Genomic DNA, 13,464 nt, shown 5'->3' with positions numbered 1-13,464 from the left:
ATAATCCTTTTTATTATTATATAATGTATTTATAGTTCTTGGTATCAAAAGGAACTTGATTTCAGTTGCTGTCTTATCGAACAAATGTATTCAATTTCATTTTTTTTTTATAAATAAATCGTTTATTTTCAAGAATGGTGTTGAGATTTTTTTCAGCAACTTTAGAAGATAATTTATATGTGCTAAGACCATTAGCATAAAAAATGCCCCTCAATACTAAATTATTCAAAACGGCAATGAATAAAAATAAAAGAAGAAACATTCTTCTAAAGAAAATGCCCAACTTTGGCACTAAGACTAGGTCACATAAATCTCGATAGGATTGAGAAATTGATAAAGAATGGACTTCTAAATGAGTTAGAGGAAAGTTCATTATTAGTATGTAAGTCATGCCTAAAGGTAAGATGACTAAAAAAACTTTCTCTGGAAAAGGCTATAGAGCTAAAGAACCTTTAGAACTTGTAAAATTTAGATCTATGTGGTACGATGAATGTTTGGCAAGAGGAGGTTTTGAATATTCCATTTTTTTTTATAGATGATTATTCAAGATTTGGGTATCTTTACCTAATGCAACACAAGTCTGAAGCTCTTAGAAAGCTTAAAGAGTATAAGATTAAAGTTGAAAATTTATTAGGTAAAAAAATTAAGGCACTTTGATCTAATCGAGGTGGAGAATATATGGACTCGGGATTTCAATATTATATGATAGAACATGGAATCACATCCCAACTCTCAACATAATGGTGTAACAGAAAGAAGAAATAGAATCTTGTTGAACATGGTTCGGTCTATGATGAGCTATGTTCATTTATTTGATTCCTTTTGGGGTTATGTAGTAGAGACTACTGTACATATCCTGAATAATGTTCCATCCAAAAGTTTTTCTCAAACATCTTTTGAATTATGGAAAGGAAATGAAGGGAGTTTACGATATTTCAAAATTTAGGGATGTCCAACACATGTGCTGACAACAAACCAAAAGAAATTTGAACCATGTTCAAGGTTTGTCTCTTTATAGGCTATCCCAAGGAAACTAAGGGTGGTCTCTTTTATGATTCAAAGGAAAATAAGGTATTTATATCGACAAATGCCACATTCATGGAGGAAGATCACATAAGAGATCACAAACTACGCAATAAATTAGTTTGTGAAATTTCCAATGAAAATAACAATACTTCAATGAAAGATGTTGATAATGTTGGTACATCAGCAAGAGTTGTTGATGGTGCTAATACATCTAGTCAAAATCATTCTCAAGAGTTGAAAGAGTCTCATCGTAATGGGAGGCTTATATCCCGTCCTATGAGATATATGGGTTTAACAGAAGTCCATGTCATCATATCTAATAATGGCATTAAGGATCCACTATCTTTTAAAAGAGCAATGGAAGATGTTGATAAAGATGAATGGGTTAGAATCATGGATCTTGAAATGGAATCTATATGTTCCAATTCAGGTTGGGATCTTATAGATCGACCTAATGGTGTAAAACCTTTAAGTTGTAAGCGGATCTATAAGAGGAAAAGAAGTGTAAATGGAAAGGTTCAAACCTTCAAAGCAAGGCTTGTGACAAAAGGTTATACCCAAATAGAAGGGGTCGATTATGAAGAAACTTTTCTCATATTGCCATGTTAGAGGGATGAACGCAAGGGAGGTGGAATGTGATGATACTTCGGAAACCAAACATGAATGCATACCTTGGGAGTATCAAAAGGTGATGTTGACATTTCACCTACCACGCCGTTAGCAGTAGAGATTCAGAGCAGGTCCATCACCTCGTTAGCTCCAGAATTTCAGAGAAGGACCATTAATGCTGTCGACGATCAAGCTCTATAAATAGAAGCTTTAGAGCATAACTTGAAATCATCCAAGCTTCTGCCTTCGAGCAGACCCTTATGATCCAGACGAAAGCGTGAGAAGATAGTCTTGAGAGTTCTTCATTCCTCCTACCATTCCAAATAATGACCGGAGCTCCGCCGGAGATAGATCTCGAGAGAGACTACTCCACCGCCCATCCATGGCACCATCGATAGCCTTGACACATATCTGATGGAAGCAAGGCATTGCCCATCTGACCCTCTATATCTCTTCTATCTCTATATTGTATTACATTGTGGGTTAAGAGACTAATACATTTTGTAATCAATGCATTTCTTTATTTCCTTCGATTCCATCTTCATTTTCTTATCACCTTTACTTTCACTACAAAGACTAAGTAAGATTGCTAGAGTATCGCATACTTAATCATGCGGCATAGACATATGAAGCAAGTAGCAAACCACCGAGAGGTGTGCATTGCGCGAATATTGTGAGAAAATCCTATTTGCTTAGTGTGATGTTGTAGCAATGCTTGTTTATGAGCTGATCAGCGGTAGCTAACTGCCCAGGAGAGTAAGTGGTGGAACTCATTAAGCAAAATAAGTAGTGTTCCTAGAGATAGGAATAATCTTATGTCAACCATGTTTATGTGATTACCTTGTCTTATGAGCGTATCATTCATCATTTAGGCATACTTGAGAGAGTAGTCTAAAAACCAAATCTAGGCTTGAGAGAGTCATATGGGATCGCATAGGCAAGAATAGAGGCTTAGAGATAAGCTCTGTTTGCTATTACACAGCATGTGCACCCTATAGATAGGATATGAAAGTATGTGGTCACATCGCATGCATCCAGAAGTAGGATATAGTGGTATGCGGTCATCTTGTTTATGTGTGGGAGCACATGAGCAAGAATAGAGACTTAGACATAAGGCCTCTCGACACTATCGCATATATATCACATGCGTCTTTGTTTAGTGTGTGTAACATAATCGCATAGCTTATGTTGACTGGGGTTACCCTTGCGATCAAGCTTAGTGATACGGTGAAGTCATCCCTGCCATTTTATCTATTTTTCCATGCATTTTATTACGCGTTAACAGTTGTCGTGTCTCTATCTCTCATAGTCATACTTCCAATGCTTAATCTGTTAGTTAGGAGTAGGAGTAGCGTATAGCCCATAACCTTCAATATTCTTTTATTCTTCGTTGCAAACACTTTACTTCATAACATTTAGCTACAAGTCCCTGAGTTTGACCTCGGATCATCCGAGAAACTTGCGATCTCGTTATACTTGGCGAGAGAGCAAGAAAACTTATGGCAGGAATTTGGTCATCGATTGGATTCTTCGACGCATATTGCATACCCCTTAGTCCAATGCATGACCAGCGACGCATGGAGAACGAACGATAAATGCATATTTATTTACTCCATTTTCCATGCATCAATACAATTAGCATAATATATAGTTGATTTTGAATTAGTTTCAAAATTAAACTATGTAACATGAGAGTATTAATATTTGAATAAGATTCAAATATTAAATTAATAGAAATTAGATTTATATTAAAACTATAGGTTATAATTAATTGAATAAGATTCATATTAAAACTATAGGTTATGTGAGAGATGCATATTTAGAATATGATTGAAATTAATTAATTTAAATATTATATATTTTATTAATTAATTATTAATTAATTAATTAATTAATTTCATTATATTAGTTTAATTTTAAACTCTCATGCATTGTAGGAAAGTGGAATAGAGGGAAACATGGGAGAGGGGCAATTACCTTTTCCCTCTTTGCCTTTCCCTCACAACCTCACACCAATTCTCCATCAAGTCACATAAAGAGAAAGGGTTCTCTGAATTCTTCCTTCAATTCCACAAAGGTTCCCAACAGTCTCCTTGTCCAAAGAGAATAGCAGAGAAGATCTCTTGATGGTGTTCGTTCGTGACCTTGGAGGATCATGCAGAGGATTCTTTTGAAGAAATTGGTTTTCGAAGGTAATTTTTTTTTAACTGAAAATTTATATGCATAACCTATTTTAATTATGTAAAATTAATTAAATGATTTTTCCATCCCAATTTAATACAAAAAGCGATAAAACACTTCTGTATTGGGATTCAATCCCTTCACAATTAACATAAATTCCCTTATAATTTGAACAATTCAAAATTTTTCAAAACTAAATAATCCTTATTTTATCCTTAGTGAGCTAACAAGGGGACCTAATGGTCCTACAGATTAGAAGCTCCGATAATTCAAGATTAATTAATTAAACTCTTTAATTAAATTTATCAATATTCATTAAATGTGGGTCACTCTATTAAAGATTCACAACTACACTCTTCACACTGTAGAATATTTTTGTATCTGTGGATAAAACCAATTATCAATAAGTCAACTCTTCATGAATTACTCGTAACTACATCTGGGTCAAATTACTATTTGACCCCTGTAATTACCTTTTAATCCTTAAGTACCACCAATCTCTCTAAGGAACAATCAGTTTATAGTCCAACGATAAACTAAATCCCTCTTGGACCAATAAAAGGGTGAAACCTCATTGTTTAAGACCCACAATCAGCCTTTAAGGAAGCAATTCATCTACCTTAAAGATGGGAATGAGCAAATTCCATCTTGGTAGCTATGTTTTCAACTCCCTACTTGAAAAAATCTCCAAAATAATAGGTTTATTAAATCGGCGAATTGGGTCACTCTCATCCATACAAATCAAAGGACTACCTCATAGACAGGAGTTCATAACTCACTTAGGATTGAGATTGAGTTATCTATGGTCATGCTATGAAATGTTAATCTTTTTAGTCAACGATGTTATAAAGAGAGATTAATCATGTTGTGGTATGGTCTTTAAAAACTTTTTGTATAGGATGCCTCCACTTGCATGTCTCCACATAACTAACTGAACTTTTTAAGCACAAAATCCACCATCTGTTAACTGTCGGGCACTTCACTAAAGACTGACAACAACACTCTTCACACTACAGATATATTTTTGCATCCATTGGATATAACTAATCAATAGTACGATGACCCTTCACAAATCGCTCATAATACAGTCAGGCCAATTTACCGTTTTTCCCCTGTAGTTACATCTAACTTCTTAAGTATCACCGATTTCTCTAATGAACAATATATCATAGTCCCACTATGATTAAACCCTTCTTAGGCCAAGAGAAGGTGTGATGTCACATTGTTTAAGCCCCAAAATCAGCTTTTAAAGGAGCAATTTATCTATTTACCCCTACTTCGAGGAAAAAGTGAATTCCGTCTTATGTAGCTGAGTTCTCAACTCCCCAATCAGACGAATCCCAAAAGTGGTAGGTTTGAGTCGGCGATCTGGTCACTCTCACCTATACAAATCAAAGGACTGCCCTCATAGGCAAGAGTTCACAACTCACTCAAAATTAAGGTCATGTTACCTATAGTCATCCTAGTGAAATGAAAGTCTCAATTATGAACGCAGTTATATAACAAGACTAAACAATTTGTGGTCTCATCTTATACAAACTTCTTTGTATAGAGTATCTCCGCTCGTATGTCTAATACATGAATGATCAGGATCAGATTTTTTGTAGCACTTTACAATATTTGTAACACCTACAAAGCGGGCCACATTCGTAATGTCACCAGGATAAGGTTTCCCTCCTTTATCCATATACTACAAACCATTTAGGTTATCACTTAAAGCACGATCCACCTGTATGTATTCACATACATGCTTAAGTTACAAGATAATCATGGATCTTAGTTTATTGGTTTGTGGTTAAAGCAACTAAAATATCTCATATTTCATAGACTGGAATGAATAAAATATCTCATATTATAAATCACAAAACGTTTATTTATACATGTGTTTACAAACTACTAGACCCTACGAGATTTAAGACATCAACCCAACAATCTCCCACTTTTCCTAAAGCTAGTGGAGTGTACAAGATAATATCATTACAAGTACACAAAACAATAAACTAGAGCATAAACGACCAGTACAAGATCTCCCACTTCCTGCCGTGGTCTGTCCCATAGATTCATACTTTGCAGGTGACCCTCAAACATTTTAGCCGTGAGAGCCTTCGTAAATGGATCAATAAGGTTGTGCTCTGAAGCTATTTTCGTGACAATCACGTCCCCTCAATGCATAATCTCTCGGATGAGATGGTATTTTCGCTCTAAGTGCTTGCCACGCTTATGACTCCGAGGCTCTTGAGAATTCGCCACAGCACCACTATTATCACAATAAATAGTGATGGGCCTAGATATGTCTGAAACAACTTCCAGATCAGTTAGGAACTTCCTGAGCCAAACGACCTCCTTAGAAGTTTCACAAGTCGCTATATACTCAGCCTCCATGGTGGAGTCAGCAATGCACCCTTGCTTGGTGCTTCGCCAAACTACAACCCCTCCCTTAATGGTGAACACTGATGCTGAAGTGGATTTCCTAGAATCCTTATCAGTCTGAAAATCAGAGTTTGTATATCCTGTAAGGATCAAATCCATAGAACATACACAAGCATGTAGTCCATCGTTCTCCGAAGATACTTGATGATGTTCTTGACTGCTGTCTAGTGACCCTGTCATGGATTAGACTGATACCTACTGACTATCTCTACAACGTAGCAGATGTCAGGTCTAGTATATAACATCGTGTACATCAAACTACCAACAACAGATGCATAGGGGACCGTCTCTTTTCCTCAACCTCTTGAGATTTCTTAGGACACTGTTCATTAGACAAAGTAACTTTCATGCCGAAAAGGCAATAGGCCCCTCTTGGAGTTTTGTATCCAATACTTGATCAACATCTTATCAATGTACGATGCCTGAGATAGTACTAGTATTTTGTTCTTTTGATCCCGAAAAATCTAAATCCCAAGAACAAATTGAGCATCTCCCAAATCTTTAATTTGGAATTGGGTCGCTAGCTAGTTCTTAACTGAAGTCAGTAAACCTATGTCATTCCCAATGAATAGGATATTGTCTACATACAACTCTAGGAAAACTACTAAACTGTTGGCAATCTTCTTGTAGACACAAGGCTCATCAATGTTTTGGTCAAAGCCATAAGATTTGATCGCAATATCAAACCTTATGTTTCAAGATCGAGATGCCTGTTTCAATCCATAAAATGACCAATTCAGCTTGCAAACCTTTTGCTTTTGACCTTGGGCTGCACCATATAAATGGTCTCCTTAAGATTGTCATTCAGAAAAAATAGTCTAGACATCCATTTGCCATATCTCATAGTCATAACATGAGGCAATGGATAGGAGGATGCGGATAGACTTAAGCATGGCAACAGGTGAGAAAGTCTCCTCATAGTTAACTCCCTCTACCTGGGTATAACCCTTTGTCAACATCCTCCATTGCCTTCTTGTAAGACTTTGGATACTCAACCTCACCATCAGCTACCATAGCTAGGATTTTAGTTAAACCCATATAGCGAATAAGTGGGTTCACAACCCTCCCACTATGTTGAGGTTCCCTCAACTCTTGAGGTGAATTTGATCTACTAGATGAACTTCCATCAATAACTCTTGTTGAGGTAGCAGACTCTTCAACAACTCTTGTTGAAGTTTCAGTAGTTTCTTTGGAAAGCTCACTCAACAAGATTTTACTTCTAGGACTGTGCTCCCTTATATGATCCTCCTCAAGAAAAGTAGCATTTGTCGATACAAATACTTTGTTAATAGGCACAACCTCGAACGTAGTTCCAATTTCTTAGGATTAGCCTCAAGCATATGTGGTGAGAAACCCCAGATGTGGAAGTGACATAAACTAGCATTACACCCGTTCCACAACTCCAAAGGTATTCTGGCAACACTCTTGGAGGGAACACAGTTTAGGATGCAAGTGGTAGTCTCTACTGCAAAACCCCAAAATGAGTACGGTAAGAAAGCATGACTCATCATCGACCGAACCATTTCCAACAAGGTTCTGTTTCTCCTCTCTACTACACCATTTTGTTGAGGTGTACTAGGTGCTAAGAGTTAGAAAACGATTCCATATTCTATCATATAGTTCTGGAACTCAGAATCCAAAAACTCTCCACCTCGATCAGATCGAAGCGTTTTAATCGTTTTACTTAATGAATTTTTAACTTTGGCCTTGAACTCTTTGAACTTTTCAAAGGATTCAAACTTATGTTGCATTAAATAAACGTACCCATACCTCGAATAATCATCAGTGAAAGTGATGAAGTACTCGTAGCTTCCCTTGGCTTATACATTCATCAAACCACAAAGGTCTAAATGCACTAACTCTAGAGGCTCTTTGGCCCTATAACCTTTTCCAGTAAAAGGTCTTTTAGTGATTTTGCCTTCAAGGCATGACTCACACAGAAGTAAAGAATTTTCTTCTAACTCGTTTAGAAGTCCATTCTTCACTAACCTCTCAATCCTATTGAGATTGATGTGCCCTAAACGTAGGTGCCAAATTTGAGCTTTTTCTTTATGAGAAACTTTAAGTCATTTGTTTTGAGTTACGAAAGTTTTAAACATCTCTATGTTATGGAGAAAATTTTTTGCTAACGGTCTTAGCACATACAAATTGTTTTCTAATTGAGCTTAATATATATCAACACAATCTTTCGAACTAAACACTTTTTTTACTGAAAAATTTAAGGTGTATTAATATAATATTTTGTGTTTTAGGTTATTTGGGAGCCGTACAAAATTATTGTGCATACTTTGCCTAATTTTTGTACGAATGGTCAAAACATATGGCGGACGATGAGTCCTCTCATATGTTTTCACATTGGTGAGTGGCATCTTTCTGACAGGGTGATGAGACAATTCGGTTTTCAGTAGGATATCCCATCGCCTTGTAATACTGAACCCGTACTGCATGATATTGACCTAAGGACTGGAGATTGGTCCAAAAAAGTTACACATTTGGTAGTGCGATGGCACTATCGTATAAGGTTTATTGCAGTTGGGGTTTCTCTTGAACAATTTGACATAAATGTCACTCCAGAATATATTCATTGGTATGATAATATCACAAGGTGCTACGTCACTCGTCCGGGAGCAACTGTGGGTCATCTGGTAAATGAATGAAATTATCTATTTTTTTTAATTTAAATTTATTTTAAATATTGTCTAATTTTTTTATAATTCACAGAGATCGAACAACAGTAGACTCTGTGAGGTTGCGAATGATCCGAACCAGGTTCTTGCTATATGTAGTGACAACCAAAGGTATATGGAGAAAATTCATTATATGTACGATATACCTATTGTTCCTCCACCAGCTCCTAGACGTAGAGGACCTGTTCGGGAAGAGGATGAGTTTGATGAGGTTGCACATAATGTGGAAGATTTGCCCCCTATGACGCAGACGCAGAGTCAAACTGATTATGTTAGTCCGATGATGATGATGCTAGCATTTGGTTCAGGACATTATGACTCAGAGGCTGGTCTTTCGTCTTCATATGTGCATGGACATGGTCGGGGTCGTGGAGAGCATAATGAATATTTATATTATGAAGCGTCTGCAGAGGTACCAGAGCAACATCAAGAAGAACCCGAGCAACCTCAAGTTCGAAGTCGACGACGACAACCAGCTCGAAATCGACGACGTCCGCCTTGTGGGACACATTGATTTTTGTAATTATTTTTATATAAATGAGATATTTAATTTACATTTTTTTTATTTTTATGAGTTATTATTATTTTTAATTTATTCTTTTTAGAGTTTAAATAAAATAATAAATATTTTTAGAATTTTTTTTATAAAATGGAAAATTAAAAAAAAAAAAAAAAAAAAGAAGAAGAAATGATTAGAAAGAAGAAGGTGGAATGTGTAATAATTAAAAAGGAAAAAAAAAGGGAAATTTGTACAGTATTCTCGCTCTCTATCAAAATCTCGCTCTCGCTCTTGCTCTTGCTCACGCTCTCGATCACGCTCTTGCTCTCGCTCAAAATCTCGTTCTCTCAAACTCTCGCTGTCTCTTATAATCTCGCTCTCGAATTTTATTAGCTTGTTAGCTCGTTAGCGGCAAAAAGAAGGAGATTCATTAGCTCCTTATTTAGTCAGACTTGCTGAGATAACAGAATCCGTTTGAAAACAACAATATTTTCCTAAAAAAAAAAAAGGTCGAGGGTTCAAAATTCGACTTATCTAGGTCGAATTTTCAACCTCGACTTATTTAAAACAACAATATTTTTACAAATAATTTGAAAACAACGATATTTTCGTAAATGGTTTCAAAAGTATAGTATCCTTTTAATATTTTCCAACAAAACCATGACAACAGACATGAATAATGGATGAAACGTTCTCAACAGTTATCTCTCAATCTCAGTGGATTGCTTCCCCAATGGATCACAAAACTTTGGACTCCATTTCTGTGATCGACATCAAAGCTCTCGGGATTGCTTCTGAAGTTGCCGAGAAACTCCATGGACTTCTCACAGAAATCATACAAAGCTACGGTAATGGCACTCCTGAGACTTGGCGCCATATCTCCAAGCGAGTTCTTAGCCCTGAACTTCCCTTCTCCTTCCACCAGATGATGTATTACGGATGTTACAAACACTATGGTCCTGACCCGCCTACTTGGATTCCCGAGCCGTGAGTTCCTCTTAATACTTTAGCCTTTTCAATTAAGTCTTTGATTTTAGCAACAGCTATGTGCTGAATGCTTTCAATTAGCTTTTATGATTACGATGGTTATTTTAACAGATGTATTGGGTAATATCGAATCAAGAGGTGCATAGGACTGGAAAACAGAGTTATTTATTAGTAATGTAACCAAACGTCGATATGGGGATTGTTTTACTTGTCGAAATATTAAAGAGGGTGTTTCCAAATTTCAAGTATGTAGCGAAATGGAAAATTGAAGAACGAACTGGTTTTCAATGTAGCAGAGTAAAGATGGCGAGTTTTCTATGGGAATATACTGAATTATAGTTTCCAAATACTGAGAGAGAAACCTCCCACTAAGCCTTTTTCCATGGCTCTATTATTGTGTGGATGCTCTTTTACCACCTCCATAAGATTGTGCCTTTGATAACTTTTTTATCTCTAGTTTTTTAAAATTAAACTTATAAATACTAGTTCCACTTCTAAAGTTTTTTATGGTTATTTACCAATGATTTCAAAAACTAAACCAGAATTTGAAATCTAAAAAAAATAGTTTTTAATAAACTTATTTTTGTTTTTGAAAATTTACTAGGAATTCAGTTGTGTATTAAAGAAATGTGAAAACTATAGTAAAGAAATTGAGATCGAGAGGAAACAAGTATAAATTTTAAAGATAAAATTATTATCAAATAGGGGCTACCAACGTCTTGGCTTGGCTATGGCGGGTAATCAAAGATTGACTTGCTTTTCTTAATTATTTGAACTAGCCGCTAGCACTACTGAAAAACGTTATAATCATAATAAATATCACGTGGGGTGTTAAGATTCCTGCAATTTTTTTTTCTATTTAGATTGTTAGCAAAAGATACAGTGAAATCTCATTTGATTCACATTCGTGATTAGGGAGAATGCGGCGTTCACCAATGTTGGCCAGCTATTAGAGAGGCGAGGAAAGGAGTTTTTGGGGTCAAATTATAGAGACCCGTTATCAAGTTTCTCTTCTTTTCAGGAGTTTCGGTCTCAAACCCCGAGGTACTGTGAGTTTTAAATTAAAGTTTGTAATCCAACTTTGTTTCTATTAATGTTTGGATTAAACTTGTCTTCTGTTTGTCAGGTTTATTGGAGAACTGTGCTAGATGAGATGCACATAACAGTTTCTAGACCTCCAAAATGTATCTTGCAAATGAATGGATCTCCAGAAAGCCAGTCTCCAAGTCCTGGTTGTCAATGGCTTCCTGGAGCAGTATTTAATCCAGCTAAAAATTGCTTGTCTTTAAATAAAAACAGGAGTTTAGATGATGTAGCAATCATTTGGCGTGATGAAGGAAGTGATAACCGGCCTGTGAAGAGATTGACTGTTGGAGAATTGCGTACAGAGGTTTGGTATGCTACTGTCTACATCATTAGCTTGTATATTTCACAATTACGGGCTAGTGTATTCCTTCACAGAGTTTTTGGAATATATGGATCACTATTAAATATCAGCAGGGTGACAAGCTTTGTTTCTTGTACATATTAAGCATACTCTGCATCTTAGCAATAGCATTACCTTTCCCATTCCCATCGAAGAGGCATCTCATGAAGTCAGCTTATTCAATTCAAATTCAAACATTCCTTTCTTATGACCTTGTCAGTTAAGTATTTATGAATTGTTCCCTTAGTGATAGTGGAGTATTACAGACTAAGAAGCATGGACAATTTGGTTTAGCTAGCATGTCCGCATCCGACACTTGGACACTTGTACATATTCAAAATAGGATCAACATTTGGTAGACATGCTTCGAACACTTCTTACCTATATATATTTTATGCCAACGTGTTCTGCTTTAGGGAAATGTTAGCATTTATATTTTTTATAGCAATAGTATCTTTCAAGTGATTTGATTCATATATTGCAATACTGGTGCATCACTAAAGGTCCTTTCTTACCAAATAATTCTGCCGGGTTTAAATTTTGTAGGTTAATTGCACATGCCCTTAACTCATTAGGTTTCGAGAAAGGAACTGCAATAGCAATTGACATGCCAATGAATGTTAATTCTGTGGTCATCTATCTTGCCATAGTTCTGGCTGGTCATGTGGTATCCATAGCTGATAGTTGCTGCACGTGAAATATCATCAAGACTCAATATATCAAAAGCAAAAGCTATATTTACTCAGGAAAGTGCAAGTCTTCTATAGAAAAGAGATGCATCAAGTCTTGAAATGCTTTAGTTTCTGTGGTTTATTGTCTCAAATGTTGAACTTGAAAAGGTTGAGCTGGGTTTCAGTGGTTTCTTTCTAAAAATTTTGTTCAATCGATGTAAACTAAACAATATGTAGCATGCTATCAAATCAATCTCACATGCTTCCCAGCTCAACAAAGAGATTCCTCCATGGAGGCATGGAATGTTAAGATATATTCAAGAATTGGCTTGTGTGCCTAGGAGGGGATTACATGATAACACGAAGATGAATGAGGTTACCCGATGTTGTGATCTCTCTCCTCCTAATCCCCAATGTATATTTTCATCCGTGTAAATTTTTCTACCTGATTCTTATGAATTTAGAGTGCATATCATGTTGACCAAGTCATATTTAATCAAATGCTGCATAAAACCGACTAACAGAGGATTTGGCATGTGCTTGACATGCGATCTTAAGATGATGTTACTTGCTGATGTAGGATGAGATGTAGTTAATATTGATTTAGTTGCTAATCTCGGGTAATTAGTACTTAATTAGGACTTTGGGTTTGATTAGTTCTTTGTATATTTTATTGTAGAGCTATGTATCGTCTTTAAATAGCCTCTTCTTGGTGGGCAGTCCATTGTTGAAGTTGTTGTCTTTGACCACCATCCATGGTTTCGTAATCTTACCTTCTTGGAAACATCCGGAGGCTCTAATACTAATAGATGCAGTGGATTAATGATTAGGCCAAGTTTATGGCCAAACAAGGAAGAAAATTCATCCTAAAAATTGAGAGAACACTCTCTATGGACAAACTTCTATTTCAAATAATATTCAAAAGCAAAAGCTCCCTTATAATACTGG

At 36.1% G+C, this 13,464-nt stretch overlaps 1 pseudogene across 1 annotated transcript; it reads left to right on the top strand.

Moving 5' to 3' along the window:
• Nucleotides 1–10,083: 10,083 nt before the first annotated feature.
• Nucleotides 10,084–12,837, top strand: LOC120071156 (putative acyl-activating enzyme 17, peroxisomal; annotated as a pseudogene). The gene is made up of 4 exons (XR_016527646.1): nucleotides 10,084–10,419; nucleotides 11,335–11,463; nucleotides 11,546–11,814; nucleotides 12,392–12,837. The product of XR_016527646.1 is annotated as a putative acyl-activating enzyme 17, peroxisomal (transcript).
• The last annotated feature ends 627 nt before the right edge of the window (nucleotides 12,838–13,464 follow it).

Source organism: Benincasa hispida, chromosome 2 (genome assembly GCF_027475165.1).
Source record: "Benincasa hispida cultivar pf3 chromosome 2, pf3_genome.v1.1, whole genome shotgun sequence".
In the NCBI taxonomy this organism is placed as follows: Eukaryota; Viridiplantae; Streptophyta; class Magnoliopsida; order Cucurbitales; family Cucurbitaceae; genus Benincasa; species Benincasa hispida.
The sequence above is the reverse complement of the archived record's forward strand: the minus strand, read 5'-3'. Positions and strand labels throughout refer to the sequence as shown.